Source organism: Capsicum annuum, chromosome 8 (assembly GCF_002878395.1).
Source record: "Capsicum annuum cultivar UCD-10X-F1 chromosome 8, UCD10Xv1.1, whole genome shotgun sequence".
NCBI classification, from domain to species: domain Eukaryota; kingdom Viridiplantae; phylum Streptophyta; class Magnoliopsida; order Solanales; family Solanaceae; genus Capsicum; species Capsicum annuum.
Window position 1 is genome coordinate 6307864 of NC_061118.1, and position 17461 is coordinate 6325324.

General features: G+C 33.5%; 1 long non-coding RNA gene across 16 annotated transcripts; it reads right to left on the bottom strand.

The window, feature by feature from the left end:
* Positions 1-9430: 9430 nt before the first annotated feature.
* Positions 9431-15364, bottom strand: LOC107838877. 16 transcript variants are annotated; one of them, XR_007043879.1, is made up of 9 exons: positions 15205-15364; positions 14545-14966; positions 14408-14470; positions 13663-14095; positions 13263-13435; positions 12795-12866; positions 12065-12539; positions 11282-11376; positions 9431-10593 (listed from the first exon to the last, which is right to left on the bottom strand). It is a non-coding gene; the product is annotated as an uncharacterized LOC107838877 (long non-coding RNA). The 16 variants fall into 16 exon arrangements; XR_007043877.1 differs by having other exon boundaries at positions 9431-10917; XR_007043885.1 differs by having other exon boundaries at positions 12065-12079; positions 12224-12866.
* Positions 15365-17461: the final 2097 nt, after the last annotated feature.

Genomic DNA, 17461 nt, shown 5'->3' on the forward strand with positions numbered 1-17461 from the left:
ATCTTAATGGAGCAAATGGTTATCTATTTATCTTTTGTTATTGCGAACTTGCTGCTTATACTTTGCTATTCCCTCCTTTTTTTTGTCTTGCTTACTGTATACTGATTTATATTCTTATATTTGCTATATAGATTGAGACACCTCCAAAACTAACTAAACACCCAACCTTACATTATAAGCTAATTTAAGGGTTGAATTCGTTTAAATGTCCTTTTTATATGTTGTATGAGAGCCAAACTACTTAATTTTACTTAACCCAATATTAGACCCTTTATATGTCCATGATCAGATGTCGAATCTTCACTGTGCTAGAGGTGTTAAGTGTCCCACATTGGCTGAGGGAGCAGTCTGTTAAGTCCTTATACAGCTTTGAACAATCCTCATCTACTAAGCAAACTTTTGATGCTAAGTTTAAGATTCATTTTCATTAGAGTATGTAACAACATAGACATATATCTACACATAAGGTTGAACTGAAAGATAATTGAAAGGATATTTACTGGTAACTTAAAGTTGTTTGTAGTAACAATTAGTCTTAGTTTGCAAGTTTTAGGAACTCTATTTTAAGCATATTACACCAGAAAGTTCTTGTTAACACTTATAAATTTTTTTTTATGAGGTATTCATGTTGTCAACTACCCAACTTGAACTTGTTTGGACTGAGGCGTGTAATTATTGTTGTCAGTGTACCTCTTCCTCAATGTGTTTGTAGGATGAAGTTGTGAAGCTATCTCTTCATGCTCGAGCAATCAAGGATATTGGGAACGAAGAGTTGCGAAACTTCTTTTACAAAATGGCACCTTGGCAGGTAAAACATCTATTACTTTCATTATCAACAGTTATGTCACAAGAAAAGGAAACTTTAATAGATTGTGTCGTATTGTTGTAGTTCATTCTGCTTGTTTCTGCAACTTCTGTTGGAGAGGAACTTTTCTTCACTGCTGCTGTTCAGGTTATGCTAAGTTTAAGATTCATTTTCATTAGAGTATCTAACAACATTTACATATATCTACATAGAAGGTTGAACTGAAAGACAATCCTGAAAGGATATTTAATGGTAACTTACTGTTGTTTGAAGTAACAATTAGTATTAGTTTGCAAGTTTTAGGAACTCTGTTTTAGACACGTTACACCAGAAAGTTCTTGCTAACACCTATCAAAAAATAAAAAATAAAAATTTATGAAGTATTCATGTTGTCAACTACCCAACCTGAACTTATTTGGACTGAGGCATATAATCATTGTTATCAATGTACCTCTTTTCAATGTGTTTATAGGATGAAGTTGTGAAGCTATCTCCTCATGCTCGAGCAATTAGAGATGTTGAGGATGAAGAGCTATGAAACTTCTTTTACAAAATGGAACCTTGGCAGGTAAAACATCTATTACTTTCATTATCAACAGTTCTGTCTCAATAAAAGAAAACGTTAATATATTGTGTAGTTCATTCTCACTGTTGCTGCAACTTCTATTGGAGAGAAACTTTTCTACCGTGCTGCTGTTCAGGTTAGTGTAAATGATCTATTGCATTGCACACAGAAGGTTGAACTGGCTCTTTTTATTTACTGTCTTCCATGTTAATTGTTCCTTTTATGAAAGCATATACTTGAAATCCATTTGGTTAAATTTCTGTATTTATTCCATTCCTATTATCTACACAGTAGCCTTTTTACTTGAAAAAGCTCTATGAAAATGTATGTCAGAAGAGTTATATTTCTCACGAATTATACACCTTTATCCCATTTTATGCGTATGACACTGTTGTTTGTAAATTAAATGGTTCTGACTACAATAACTCTAATATAAAAGTGCTTTTGTTTTGTTTCTGATCTGTAAATTTTATTCCATAGAATATTAAGCGACTTGATGTTAATGTTTTGACTATTGTACTTGAATCTTAAAACGGGGAGAGTGATATCTTCTACCACTTTCTCTGACTCTGTTTGTACTTACAAGAAGCTTTGGCTGACATTTTCTTAAGGAGCGCTAATTTAGTCACTGATCCTAGACGGATGGCATCTCTAGTAACAAATCTACTTCTAACATCCTTCTCCAACTGTAGCTCAGATACTCAATCCATATTTTCTGATGCATTAACACAGTTTTTTTCCTTAAAATGTAGACTGGTGTTTTGCTACCTTATGTACCATTTGCTAAAGCATTTGCAACTCTGCTGAAGTAGCATTCAGGTTGTAACTATCTAAAAAAACTCTTTGCAAGTTTGATCTCTCTTCTCTGCTCTTGGCAAAGTTATGACAACTCTCATTCGCGACGTTTAAACTTAATTAACATATTGCTATGAACGTGAGAGTTGATAAGATCCAAAAAAAAGGGACTCAGTTTAATGGTGTTACTGTTTTTGAACAAAAATGGAAAAACTTAATCGAGCCATCATTTTAAAGCATATTCTTACCTCAGCTAATTAAGAGCCCTTATTTTGAACTTGTGCACGACACAGAGAAGAAAGTTCTTTCCTCGAATCTTCTCATTTTTCTTGCCTTCTCTATATGGTTTCTTAAATAGTGTGGAACTTTATTTTTTGATTATTTCAACTTTGCTATTTTGCTTGCCACTTAGAAAATGTGTTCAATCAGAGTTCATGTCTTAAGTGTTAACGTCCAAATCTTGAAGTTCTTTATTCCACAATGATAAGTCGTTTGATTCGTAGAGCAAATTACCCTAGGAATATAGTTATGAGACTAAAATTCCAAACTAGCAAGGCATTTGCTCCTGGATAGACTTCGAACTGATCTCTATCTTTAATTTCTGCCTTTACTATCGCTTTCAATTTGTGGGTTTGCATTTCCATCTGTCGCTTTTCATTAACTTTTTCGTAATTGTAGAATGATTAGCTTTGTATTCAACTTGTATTAAAATTTTAGTTCATCGAACTATACTCTAACAATGACTGTTTGATTTATACAGGCAGTGATGAATAAAACTTGAGCGCAGCAAAGCTCACCCTGGTTTATTTACAGTATGTAGCATCAACCAGTGGAGTTTTTATTCCCTTTGTGTCAATTATTTAATTGTTGGTGTAATAAATATTGGATATCTATTTTGCGGATGTCTCTTGATTAACTATATATTAAAATGCTCGACAGAAGCTTCAATCAATCACTCAACCCAACTGTTACTGAACATGATTGTAATGAACTCCAACAATCACAACAATTTAAATCGATAACAACTCAACAATTACACTACACGTTGAACAGTGTTCAAATAGTAATAATCGAATTTAAAAAATGACTATCTGAAATTCAATTAAATCGTGAAGAGTACTAAAACTGAAGGAAAATCACAGATAAGCTAGCTCAGCAACTCGATTCCAAAGGTGAACAACTCAGCTTGAAGCAACTGCATATCTGAATCAATAGTCAATTTGTAGATCAGCTTATTTCCATTAATTGAAAATAACTTCACTGGAAGGTAAGGATTTTGGAAGATAAGAACAGAATTGGAAAGAGGAAGAATAAGAATTTGGATTGAGATTTAGAGAAGAAGTTTTGGAAGGAACATGAGCTTAGAACATACCAATTTCACATGCCTTTTTTCTGTTTGTATTTGATATTTATACCTCTTTTGAGTGAATTTCAGCCCTTGATCTAATTTAATCACCACCCTTGATTACTAACTGCTGAACCTTATTTAAATAGGCTCTAACGGTGTCGTTTAGTAGTGTTGGATAATATGTGTAACGAATGATCATCACATTGGGCCTTGATGAATGTCTAGTCTTCCTAGGTAGCTTCTTCAGGAGCTAAGTTCTCCTATTGAATTAGGACCTTCACTGTTACAAATTCTTGCACCTCTTTCTTCATTGCTGGCCAAAAGAAATACAATTGTAACCTCTTCAAGGTGCCCTACTGTACAGAGTGTCCACCCAAAGCGGATGCGTGCATAATATGTAGTAGTTGTTGTCTCAAAGCAGTAGTTTTGCCAATATACACCTTACCCTTGTATCTCAACACCCCTAAAGTCAACTTGTAGTCCTCGTTATGATTGGGGTTGATTGCTAACTGTTATCTCCTTCGTAACTCTTTTCTACCTTCAAAATCCATTCAGGTTGTGCTCCTGACAGTGCCTAAAACTCACCTTGTTCCTCAGGAATTCTAGAGAGGGCATCAGCTACCCTATTCTCAGCTCCCTTCCTATATATAATCTCATAATCCAAGCCCAGTAATTTAGTAAGTCCCTTCTGTTGAACAGCAGTAGTAATTTTTTGGTCCATCAAATACTTAAGACTGAAGTGATCAGTCTTAATAATGAAATGGTTTCCTTGCACATAGTGTCTCCACTTGTCTATGGCTGTTAGAACAACCATATATTTTTTTTCATACACTGATTTCCCCTTATGTTTGGGTGCTAGAGCCTTGCTATAATAAACCAGGGGTCTGTTGTCTTGAGTAAGAACAACACTAATACCTTGATTGCTAGCATCAGTCTCAATAGTGAAGGTCTTGTTGTAGTCAGGCATGGCTAGCACTGGAACAGTGCTCATGGCTTGTTTTAATCTCTCAAAAACTTCCTCAGCCTCTATACTCCACTGAAATGAGTTCTTTTTCAGTAAATCAGTCAGCGGCTTACTAATGGAACCATAATTCTTCACAAATCTTCTGTAATACCTTGTTTGACCGAGGAATCCCCTCAACCCCTTAAGGCTTTTGGAAACAGGCCAAGACATCATTGCTGATATCTTGGAAGGGTCTGTAGCCACCCATTTACTCGTAATGATGTGCCCTAAGTACTCCACCTGTGACTTGGAAAAACTGTATTTCGATCTCTTAGCAAACAACTTGTGCTGCAAAATTTTGAAAGTTTCTCTCAAATGCTCCACATGCTCTTGTAAATTTTTACTATATACTAGGATTTCATCGAAGAAAACTAATATAAACCGCCTCAGATGTTGCTGGAACAAGGAGTTAATTAATGACTGAAAGGTGGCTGGTGCATTTGTTAGCCCAAATGGCATCACCTTAAACTCAAAGTAACCATGATGAGTCCTGAATCCAGTCTTTGGTATATTTTCCAGCCTCATCCTTATCTGATAGTAACCCAATCTCAGGTCAATTTTAGAAAACAAACATGATCTTTGTAGCTCATCTAAGAGATCATCAACTACGGGAATGAGAAACTTATCCTTTATAGTAATCTTGTTGAGCTCCCTATAGTCAATACAGAACCTTCAATTCCCATTTTTTTCTTAACTAAGAGGACTGGGGAAGAGTAAGGTAAGTGAATAGGCTGTATAATTCCCTGCTGCAACATCTCTGCTACTTGTTTTTCCAGCTCATTCTTCTGGTAATGATTGTACCTATAAGGTCTCAAGGATACCGGTCTAGCTCCTGGTATGATGAGAATTGCATGATCTTGAGCTCTGGGTGGTGGTAAGTCACTAGGTTCCTCAAATATATGGGCAAAGTCATCTAACACTTCTTGCACGTCTCCTGGTATCATCCTTTCACTACTCATATCACCTCCATCTATAGTAAAAAGATGAGCTAATAAAGCTTGACCCTTCTTGAGTATTTTGCCCATTGATTTAGCTGTGATTTGGTGCAAAGCTACCGGTTCTACGTTTCCTTTCAGTGTCACTACCTTACCACCCTGCCTGATCTTAAGCTCATATAGTTCATGGTCAAATGTTACAGGTGTATACACTCTCAGCCAATCACCTCCCAAAACCATATCACAACTACCTAGATTCAGCAACCTGAATTTGTCTTTAAACTCAACCCCGTTAGCTTTCCACTTAACCCTAGGCACACTGTGATGGTTATACATCTGTTGGCCATTGGCCACCGTCACTCTCATTGGGGTATCCACCTGAGCAACAAACCCCAGTTCCTTAGCAGTTTGTGTGTCTAAAAAACTGTGTGTACTACCGGAATCTACCCACTGTCCTCTTTTTGATCCACCCTTTGATTTTAAAAGTATTTGGTTCTGTGGTACCAGACATGGCATTCAAGCACACTGCCTCTTCTTTCATGACCTCGATTCCTTCTTATTTCTCTTAAGATTCCTCCTGCTCCCCCAGTATAGTTCCTTGTCCTTGCTCTTCTTCTGCTGTGATGGCATTTAACAGTTTGTCTTTGCATATATGTCGTGGAAAGTATCTTTTTCCACACCTCCAACAAGCACCTGGTATTCTCTTGAATTCTGCCTTGACTTCAGGTTTAGGCAGTGTTGCTTGGATCTTCTGCCCAGTACTTCCTTTAATCAACTCCTTGCTAACTGGTGCAACCGTCCCCTTGTGTAACCATCTAGCCCTCTTTTCCCTGGCATTAATAAGTCGCTCTTGCTTCCTGGCAAGTGACACAGCTTGGGCCAAGTTTACAGGCTCATACATCTTAACAGTCTCCCTAATTTTTTCTTTCAAACCTCCAATAAAACACTCCAAAATGAAATCCTCAGGAACTCCAGGATTTCTCATCAATAACTGAGCCTTAAGTTTCTCAAACTTTTGCAGATAATCATTCACTGTACCTTGTTGAGTGAGCATTTTGAATTCAGCCACCACACTTTCATTGTGATCATCTTCAAACCTCATCACCAACTCCTCACAGAATTTCTCCCACCTCACCAGTCTTCTCGTAAGCATATAAGAGAAATACCAAGCCTCAGCATCTCCCTACATGTGTAACGTAGCCATTTTAAGTTTTCTAACTGGATCAGTGATTCTATACATATTGAAGTACTTGTTGCACCTTCTAAACCAAGATCAAGGCTCAGCTCCTCCATATATAGGAAATTGGAGCTTGGGATGAAACTTGTGGCTCAGATTGGGTCCATTTCCCCCCATTTCGGCTACTCTATTAGGTGTAGGAAGCAATCCATCACCTCTGTTGCTACTTTTAGGAGTAACTGAACTCTTACCAGTGCTTTTTCCCAATAATCTCATCGTAGCTTCATGAGTTTCCTCCATCATTTGCTTCATATCTCCTTGAGTAGAGCCCATCTCAGTCAATCGTGACTCTATAGCCGAGAACTTAGAGTCCATCTCTACTTTATTAGCCTGCACTTGAGCTTCAATTTTTCTGAAGTGTTCCTCGGCTTGTTTAGCCCTTGTAGCATCCGCTCCGGTCATTATCCACAGGTATAATCATAACCGATGGCTTTGATACCAATTTGTAATGAACTCCAACAATCACAACAATTTAAATCGACAACAACTCAACAATTACACTAACTTCATGCTGAACAGTGTTCAAATAATAATAACCAAATTTCAGAAATGACTAACTGAAATTCAATTAAATCGCAAAGAGTACTAAAACTGAAGGAAAATCCTAGATAAGCTAGCTCAGCAACTCGATTCCAAAAGTGAACAACCCAGCTCGAAGCAACTGCATATCTGAATCAATAGTCAATTTGTAGATCAGCTCATTTCCAATTAATTGAAAATAACTTCACTGGAAGGTAAGGATTTTGGAAGATAAGAACAGAATTGGAAAGAGGAAGAGTAAGAATTTGGATTGAGATTTAGAGAAGAAGATTTGGAAGGAACACGAGCTTAGAACATACCAATTTCACATGCCTTTCTTCTGTTTGTATTTGATATTTATACCCCCTTTTGAGTGAATCTCATCCCTTGATCTGGTACTTGATCTAATTTAATCACCACCCTTGATTACTAACTGCTGAACCTTATTTAAATAGGCTCTAACGGTGTCGTTTAGTAGTACTGGATAATATATATATATATATATACATACATATTATGTTTTATGTATTGTTGGTGTAAATAAATTTTTAGCATCAAGTTTCGTTTATTTATTATAGAAGAAAATAGTCTTAAATATACCTAAATTTTGACGAAATTTGTTGTAGCAAACCTGAACTTTGCGCAGGTCCTATGGACCCCTTGAACTATTTATTAGTGTATTTTAGTGACATTTATAAGTTAATAAAAAATAAAAAATGCTATTTTTTTTAAATCAGTGCAAATAAATGTCAATAAAATATGCTTATAAATAGTCTAGGGTGGTCATAGGACTCCCGCAAAGTTCTAGGGAGTAATAGGACCCCGGCAAAGTTCAAGCGTGTTACAATAAATTTCGTCAAAGTTTAGGTATACTCGAGAGCATTTTCCCTTTTTTTATGCCATGTCGTCTAGCCTTCTTTTAAGAATCATAGTCTCAATTTTATTACTTATAAATATTTTTATATATAATATAATAAAAAGTTTTTTACTCCCTCTGCTCATTCTTATTTACTTACTAATCAAAAACAATTATTCAACTTTACTGGTTCAATTTGAGCAATCAAGAGATAATTTATCATTTTGTGTATATTTATCCTATTATCAAATACTATTAATTTTTCAACACTTGGATGACTTATAATTAATATGTATAATATAGTAAAAATATTTTCTTATATGTTATTTCTTAAAAAATATAACAAATCAAAATGAATAAGTAACGATGGACGAAAAAAATACTTCACATTATAGGTTACTTAAATTAAATTCTCACATCAATTAGTATATAGATTATAGTATCATCATTATAAAATATGAAGAAAGTTCATCAGTTAATTTAATGTTAAATTTTAACAAATTAGATTTTAAAGATTATATTTAGACATTGTGACAAATATGTAATGACTATATCTTTTCCAAATTATCTTATTTTTTTCATTCAAATTATCTTCAAATGGTGTTTTAAATAGGAAAACCTTTTTCTATACAATTAGAGAAAATTTAACTTTATTTTTCAAAAAAAGAAAAACTTGAAACAATATTTTGTATATTTTTTATTCTAATTTTATAAAGTATATTGGTCAAGCAAATTAGCATTATATAAATTCCAACTCAATTCAACAATTGAAATTTCAAAACTTGTATAAGATGATATTAATTTGAAATAGTATAATAAATATTTAATTATAGGTTTATATAAATTATATGTATCGTGAGTTCTTTTTTTAAGAAAAAATATTATCTTCTTCACCTAATCTTGGAACTAAACTATATAAATTTGATAATATATATTAAGAAAATAATAGGATTGTTATATATATATATATATATATATCATATCATATTTTGTTGTTTTATAAATGAAAATGAGCACTTAGGGTTATGAAACGGTCAGTACAAATGAAAATAACAAAATTGCTATGTATAAATATCATACTTTTTCTATATGATTAAAAAAAAAAGAACAATTTATATTTTAAAACACTACATCTAGTAAAGAAAAACAAAGAAATTGGTTGTGTAATGAAAGTGGAAATAGTGAATTTAAAGAAAGAGGAAGATTGAATGCAAAATAGGGTCCACACGGGTCCACAGTAAGAGATTCAACGGAATCACTTATTTCATAGTTTTGAAAATACTATTATACGCTTGGTCGTCTCAACTACTCACTCTCCTATATAAACTAGATATGTATGCCGTGCCTTGCATGGCCCAACGCCTAACTTTGCTATGAATCTTAATAATCGTGTATATAAAGATCAATATAAACTAACTGTTGCATATATAAATACATTTGAATATTTAACAATATCATCATCATAAACATAAGATCCCAAATGTATGTTTTGTAGAGGCATAGGAATATCATACGACTGGATGCTCCCATGAAATTCACATATCATGGTGATTGTTGCCTATTTATATTGGTAAATGCACTATTTTCTCGATTGAAAAGTTCAGTGCCCATTTTTGTTACTGTTAAGACTTTGCCAGATGGGGGAAAACATTCAAAATGTTGCAGGCCTTTAGGTCTTGTCTGGTCAAGATTCCAACCACTGGAAATGCCAACAAGAGAAGTACACAAGACTCCAATCCATGTGAATTTCTTCCCTACTTCACAATCTTTTATTCTCCTCGCATGCAAGAACCACTTTCTTCTTGAGCACCAAAAGAAGGTGAGTTCTTAAGATAAGTCCATGCAATTCGGGTAATCACTACATCTACAACAGGGAATCCATTGTGTGTGGTGTATTTTAGAACCTCTACGATTCGTCTCACTTTCTCAATTCCGTTAACTGTAACCCCTGGTGGCCTTACTTCAGCAAGCTCACCAACTGTGATATTCCTCATCCATGGCTAAGGATGTGCTTCCACGAAAGGTAGGCCTTTTAATTCCAACATTATTTCATAGATGTTGAAGCAGTTTGCCACACTTTTAACAATTAGGAGGAGAAACATTGTTATTGGCAGAAGAAGAAGATTGTTTGTCAGCTCAAGAAATATGATACAAACAGTAACTGTCATTCTCATTGAACCAGCCATAAGGGAAGATGCTCCAAGAACAACATACAACCCCTGATCAATTTTTGTGTAAGGTCTCATGGCAATGCCAAGTAAGGGACCATATCCTGAACCCATGAGGATTATTTGGATGAAGAGACCAGATGACACAACAATCCCCACAGTAATAACTCCCAAGATACAATACAACAAAAAGAAGATGAGAAGTGATGTGTCTTAGAATTCAGTGGCAGTGTTTAGGGAGAAAATATTTCTGATCGCGTCCTCCTTTGTTGTAAGAATAAGAGTGGCCAACTCATTGTAGTAACCATTTGGGCAGTTGCATTGTTTGAAGTTTCCTCTCTCTCTATTGCCAGGACAAGACTCTGATAGGGATAAATCACAAGGCTTGCATTTAGCAAGAAAAGGAAGTCCATACATGCAAATGGAGGCGAAGAGGGAAACACTTAGAGCAAGAAGCAACTTATATAATCTTCCCTTCTTACAAGATGTAGCCATATTTAGAGTTCAAGAGGTACAATTTGTATCAAATGGTTAGGTGAGTTATGATTTGTCTCAAATGGTTTAACTTTTGAGAACAGAGCTTAACAGATTATAACTTGGGAATATGGAGGAATATTTAATGCAGGTTCCAAGCTGGAAATATCTTTAGAAAAGTCGAGTAGTTCAGGCGACTTGTCAGCAAGTATCTGTCGAATAATAATAATTTCATAAAGCATTATGTGAAAGATGATTGTCACTAGCATAAGGAAAAGTTAATTCAACATGCCCTTTGCCATGATAAAACCATTAGTTTTTTCATCCTTTTGTTTTGAGATGATAGGTAAGATAAGACCTCAAATTATCACGTTGCATAGCCACCTTAAAGAAACCTTAATTGTCAAGGAGGATTATTGTGCTTGCTAAGATCAAGTATTAGAGGAAAAAATGATATCAATAAGATGAAAATTCTAGCAGTAAACATTGCATCCGCACACTACAGGAAATACGGGGAAAATTTGTAACCCCATTATTCTGATCTCGTCAATCTATTTTTCGAGGGAAGATCTTTACCTTGCAAAGATAATGCATGAGAGTCATCTTATTGCTTCATGGACGGGTGTCATTTAGTTTGAGGAGGTTATCCAACTTGAATCCAGCAGCAAACCCTATACCAGTAGTATCAAGTCAACGTTTGTTGTCAAAGAAAACACCAAATATATAAGAATGGCATTCCATGAATCAAACATAAAACAAAAAAATTTTAAACTAAGGAATACACTGATATTAGATTGAGAACAACCAGTTTTATCTTCTCTAGAAAGCTAAAAACCAGATGAGCACAATAAATGTTTGTTTCAGTACTCACGCAAAGGGTGAACGTTGTAAACAGTACAATTCTGTTGATTCTATTGCCCCGCTGTATTCCATCCTTTGTCTCTTATAAACCACACAAAAGAACAAAGAAACAAATATTAACTCACCTCTTGCAGTAAGTTTAGAATTTTACCAAAGTCACCAACTACTAACTAATGACCTTTTCTTTTCAACAACAACTACTAACTAATGACTCGACGGAACTTAATTTTTGCAGTAGGTAGGATCAAGCTCAATAATGCAAGGCTGTGCATTCAGAACCTGTGCCTATGAGCCTTAAAGCACATTCTAAGCATGATGCAACCGGTCATTCAATAGAATTCTCCTCCCCCGAGTAAAACAGTTACAGAATGAAGCTAAGAAACTTTCGCCAATAAATCGGGCATTAGTGAACCAGTACCATATCAAAGGATAGTTAGATCATCAGTAAAAATGTAAGTGAAATTTCAATAAGGAAGAAAAAATGACAAGTGTGAATACCCTTCCATAGGAAAGCTTCCGAAGGGCCCATCAGCAGGGATTGTTCCATAAAGATCGTTGTGAGAAACATCACCGCAGTAATGAGATTAAAAAATTCACTCAAGCAGAAATCAGCACCATATGAAGGTAATAACAGCAGATATAAATTTCAGAACTTACAGTGAGGTTGGGAAGGGTTGTAAGTTCCCTTGGAATCGAACCAGTTAGTTTATTGTCATTTAACCGCCCGTAGTCATAACATGAAAAAGATTGAATGATCTTTATAACATCAAATATCGGCTCAAAATTGTCAAACTCATGACTTATTTCATACGAATACTTACAAAAATCTAAGAGACTTTAATTTAGCAAAAGATTTTGGAATGTTGCCTTCAAATTTGTTTCCATATAGGTCCATGCTAACAAGATTTTCCAGATTACCCAATTCCTTTGGAATTTTACCTTTAACGTTGTTACTATAAAGTTCCCTGCAATTCTGGATAAAGTTTGTCCGTCACCTTAAAAGACAATAGATAGATAGACTTGCAAGTGAAGTAAGCACACAAAATCAAAGAGAGAAACAACATTAATCATGTGACAGTAATCCAGGCATATATCTTTGTCTAAAAAATGCCCCTTTTATATTACTTTTCCATTACTTTCTCCACGGTTTCAGTACATGCAGCAGGAGATACACTAATCTGAGACAAGAAACAAAAGAACAAGAAAAGAGATAAACAAAGAAAAATACAAGCACTGTAGATTCTTGAGTTCAACAAGCTCTGGTCCTAAACTTCCAGAAATATTAGTATTGCCCAAATCCCTGTAAATTTGAAAAATTAAAAAAGAAAATCATAAGAATTGCCGATTACAACAATAACAACATTATCAAAGGAAAAAAAAAACAAAATCAAGAAACCGATAGAGCATCTTACAGGCGAATAACATGAAGCTAGTAATTTCGACTACCAGCTTTTTAAAAGGGTATTCTCGGCTATGAGTTGGTAATTAAATTTTTTATATCTCATAAGAGATGCCAACAGTAATCAGTACAACCTATTAGCCTTTATCTTCGACATTCCCATGTTTAAAGCTTAATATGGTTTAGGTTCAGCAAGCTCCAGAAGGATGTGTTGTGCAGGAACTGATAGACTACTGTTTCCTACATACAAACTTCTGCTCAGGTCTAGCATTGTACACTAAACAGAAAAGCAAGTACCTTAGCTCTGAAGATTTCTAAGGCAAACCCATTGAGAAGTAGCTGATAACAGCTTGTTGGATGTCCAGGCCAACGTTATCGAGAGCCCTCACTATTGAGAGTACGAGGCCTGGTCTGCGGCTGCAAAACAAATGGATATTCACAGCTCTTCAATCTCTTGTCTTCACTTCAACCTAAAAGTAAAACAAAATCTGCATTAAATAATCTCAAACCAATAACATGATGACTTTAGACTTTACGGGCATAAAGAACACCATAATAGCTTTCGATACAATCAATTTATATATACGCACACCCTAAACAATTTCAAGACTACTCCTTCAATAGAGAGAAAAGAAGATCTTTTCAGAATTCCATGCAAGTCATACCTTAAGTTTCGTCATGCTACTATTTTTCTTACCTTTTCGCAACAACTTCCTCCACAATCCAAGAACATTTTTTTTCTTGCTAGGTACGATAGGATGGGAGCCAGTAACCACTTCATTTCTTGAGTTTGTACTCTCATTTGTCAATAGAGACTTTTCTAGTTGTTTCATTGATCCCTCAATACTGGAAGAAGTATTTCTCTTGGCATCCAGAATGACTTACTTGGCCGTATGAGAACCTATTTCGTAGTCCTTAGCCAACATCTTGTCAAGAAGAGATGAACGACGTCCAAAACTTTTCTTTGGGGTTGTCATGGGAGCAGTAGTTGTTTCTGAAGTTGTAGATATCACCTTATCAAATAGAGCTGGATCCTCCGGTGAGGCCAATGCCTTCAATTGCTTTCCTAGGTTCAGAATAGTTTCTTGTCACTCAGCCAACTTTTTTAAAGCTGCAGAGATCTCCGAATCCTAAAGAAATTAAACAAAATGTGTACGTTAATGATGTTAGTACGCATTCGATAGACAGTGAACTTGACTTGTTAATAAATAAAACTCGACTACTTTTCAAAATAGGCAATGAGATATATCATATCATTTACAACACTATATTTTTGGTTTTTCAAAGTTCGATTGATTTTCATCTGGTATGAGTGAGTTATATCAATTAAATATGACCCTTTTTAGAAGTTTGGATTGTTCTGCTAATAATGAAGAAACATGAATCTAGAAATTTGATCTGTAAGGCCTAAGGTAATTTAACTAAAGCTAATGGGAACTTACACTTTGAAGAAGCTTTTCTTCAGGGTCCACCTCAGCATTTTTCAGTAACTCCATTTTTTTGTGCTGCAAATTACACGTTTCAGGTAAAAAAAGACACCTAGAAAACTAATAACAAATTTACAAAGCATCAAATGTACCTTTCTTGCTGTAGGTGAAGCAAATTGCATGTAGAATCGAGCTTCTTATTGGACTTATTTTGGTTGAGTTTGTTTTCTAAAGAGCAGGCCTTTAGACAAGATTCATTCAGTTCCAGTTTAGCTGCTTTGAATTGCATCTCAAGGTCTTCTTTCATCATCTTTTCTTTCTCAATTTGATCCTCCATCATCCCCTTTGACTGTCTGAGATTTTTTATTTCTTTTTCCAGGATTTTGATTGTTTTCTCTGATGCCTGAAGTTAAACCATCAAGGAATCACTCCGAAGAGTTTCTACTTGTAATTTGCCTTCCAAATACACCATTGTAGGTCCCTCATCCAGAGACTCATCTTTTGGTGATTCAATTTCATTATCCACAGATGGTAGAACTTCTTTCTCTGGCAAAGAACTCATCAAATTCTGTGGCTGATTATCGATAGATAATAACACCAAATAAGCTAAGAATAAAATCAAGAGATTGAATAGAAAACTATAGTTTATGAATTTTTGAAATCTTTAATAAATAATAACTACTCGATTAAAATCAGTTATTTGAGCAATTACTTAAACCTAATCAAAATAATAGTACAACAGATTCACGAAAATACTGATAACAAAATACATCACTGAATTAGGTTAGAGAAGAAGTAAACAAGCTACACACCTGAGAATTTAATGCTCTTATTGTTGTTTGGATCCATAATTGCAGAGCTTGGGGAAGAAGATGGAAAGAGAGATACAACGGGAAAGATCTGGAAGGAAACGGAAAGCTTGTGGTTTGGTTAAAAAAATAATATTATCATTTTACCCTTGAAAATAAGTATATTTACGGTATTGCCATTCGTCGTTCATCCACACGGCCCAATATAAAGTATTTTGAAATAGCTTTTTATTTGTTATGAGTATTTTGAGGTGTAAATATGAAATCGAACTAAAATTATTTACTTGATAATTTTTCTGACACCAATAAACAATTCTTTTAATTCAAAATCAAAATAAAAAGCATTAGATAAAAAACTTTGTGTGATAAATTTGAAGTGTAAATTAAATTTTAATACTTAAATGAAATGAATTTCAAATTAAATATAATTTCGATTTAAAATTATTTCTCTCATTCCATTCAAGTATATTATTACTCTTTTTAAAAGAATGACTATTTTTATTTTTGCATATTTTTTCTTTTTCAAATTCTGGATGACATGTTTAACATCATATAATATACGCTCAACCTCAACCTCTAATAAAGTAATTCAATCTGATACTTTTGATTCAAATTTTGAAAAAACTTTTGTTTACACATATTTTCATTCATCTATTAGATAGTTAAGCTAATCATATAAAATATTTTATCTCCTTAATTATACATATCAACCTTAAATTGAAATGTTATGGATTTTAAAACTTTTCGAGGCAAATGTATATAATTAAAGAAGATGACATGTTTTATGCGGTTAGCTTAACTACCTAATGGATGATGAGAACATACATATAAAAATTATTAAATTGAACTGATAGTGTGTAATTGAAACACTTATTAGAAGGGTTAATTATGTATTAATCTTAAAATTTAAAGGATATTTAATACCTTACACAATTTTTAGTTTAAAATTTTAGTATTATACTTCTATATAAGGGAGAATAGGCTAAGATTGATAGTCCTCACAAAAAAAATTTATGCAATAGAATTGGTACGTATGTTTATTACTTTTCCTACACATTATTATATATGTCCTCATTCATTATCTAATGATCATTTTCATTTAGATCACTATAATTGGATTATATATAGTAATTTTTTACAAATATCTTTTTGTTCCTTATTAGATTAAAAAAATAATATTTCTTAAATTAAAGTTTAATTATTCTTTATTTCTCTATTTTAGCAATTACGAAATATTTATTATTTTTTTCTATAGTATGTTTTATAACAAAAAATTATATTTTAGAAAATATATAATATCAATCTCAAATTGAAATGATATGGATTTTAAGACTTATTGAGGCAAATGCGTATAATTAAAGAAAATGATATGTTTTATGCGGTTAGCTTAGCTATCTAATGGATGATGAGAATACACACAAAAAAAATACTGTATTAAATTAAACTGAAAGTGTGTAACTGAAACACTTATTAGAAGGGGTTAATTATGTATTAATCTTAAAATTTAAAGTATGTTTAATGCCTTACACAATTTTTAGTTTAAGATCATGAAATCTCATTTTACATTCCATGCTATATTTAGTTAAAACGTTAAATCAAAATTAAGGAAATATTTTTTTTTTCAGTGGATACTCTTAGGGGTCATTTAGTAGGAGGTGTAAGGTGGGATATATTATGAATTTATGATAAATTTATATTATTAACCAAACATGATATAAAGCTAATATCAAATTTAGTCGTATCAATTATCTCATCTTTTTTTCCGCTTTTACTTCTCTTTTACAGTCTTTATTTCACTCTGACCGAGTATTCATGAAGAGCAAATTTAGTATCTTGAAATAATGAAATTTTTCATGAATCATCGTGAAATTTTTCTTTATTGATTCAAACATGAAATCGCATTTAAATTATTTCCTTGATAATTTTTCTGATATCAATAAACAATACTCTTAATTCAAAGTCAAAATAAAAAGCATTAGACTAAAAAACTTTTTATGATAGATTTGAAGTATAAACTACGTTTGGCTATGAGCATAAAATTTATGGAAACTCAATTTTGTTAATATAGTATATCAAATTTTTTTGTCCTTTTTCTTGACCGAGACAAAAGAATGTATAGCAGTATAATGAATTTTTTGGTAGTTTGAGAAACTCAAGCAATCTACTCAAAGTGATAAAATTTTAATTTGGTTAATTTTAAATGTTAAATAATTACATTGTCAGTGATGTAAATTGAATCCAAATTTTACTTTTTCTCTAT